This window comes from Helianthus annuus, chromosome 2, assembly GCF_002127325.2.
Source record: "Helianthus annuus cultivar XRQ/B chromosome 2, HanXRQr2.0-SUNRISE, whole genome shotgun sequence".
Taxonomy (NCBI): Eukaryota; Viridiplantae; Streptophyta; class Magnoliopsida; order Asterales; family Asteraceae; genus Helianthus; species Helianthus annuus.
The window spans coordinates 26,733,408-26,734,247 of record NC_035434.2 but is presented as its reverse complement, the minus strand read 5'-3'; the positions used below and the strand labels follow the sequence as shown (position 1 = coordinate 26,734,247).

The 840-nt window shown below is 44.2% G+C and overlaps 1 non-coding gene across 1 annotated transcript; it reads left to right on the top strand.

Moving 5' to 3' along the window:
* The first annotated feature begins 441 nt into the window (after window positions 1-441).
* Window positions 442-548, top strand: LOC118489917. Its single transcript, XR_004887929.1, has one exon. It is a non-coding gene; the product is annotated as a small nucleolar RNA R71 (small nucleolar RNA).
* Window positions 549-840: the final 292 nt, after the last annotated feature.

Here is an 840-nt window from a genome sequence, read left to right as displayed (position 1 = left end):
TTTGGGTGGTTTCGCCATCCTTGGTTGTAAGTTCCCGTTGGGGGACCCGACGGCCTAGGTCTATTATCAATGTAGTTTACCATTTCTTGTTGATCGTCTGTTTCTTTCATACAACTCCAATTTTCATGTGACCCACCACACCCTTCACAAGCCATAACCGAGACTGTTTTTGTCATTTCCAATTTTTTTATCTTTGAAGAAAGGGCCTCGATTTGGGCTTGTAAAAAAGTGCTTTCATCGACCTTATGGGCGCCCGGGGCGATAGACTTATTTCCCCGGGGGGTGTGCCATTGAAAATTGGTTTGAGCAATTTCCTCAATTTGATTATATATTTCGTGTAGGCGTCGATTACCTAAAAGTCCCCCGGAGCTAGAATCAAGTGTCTGCCTAATGTGTGGCAACAATCCATTATAGAAAGTGGATACTTGTTGCCATATTGCAAGGCCGTGATGGGGACACTTGCGTAATAGCTCCTTGAACCTTTCCCAAGTTTCATATAAGGATTCCCCGTCCTCTTGTGAATATGTATTAATTTCAGTCATTAACTTAGCAGTTTTAGCGGGAGGGAAATACTTATATAGAAATTTTTTGGGCTAGTTCATCCCAGGTGTTTACCGATCCAGCTGGGAGGGCGTTGAGCCAAGCTTTCGCTCGGTCTTTTAGTGAGAAGGGAAACATACGGAGGCGGATGGCGTCGTTTGATGCTCCATTGATCCGAAAGGTATCACATATTTCCAAGAAATTAGTTATATGTAAATGGGGATCCTCGTCCGCAAGCCCATGGAAGGTTGCGGAGTTTTGGAGCATTTGTATCAAATGCGGCCGGAGTTCGAAGTTATT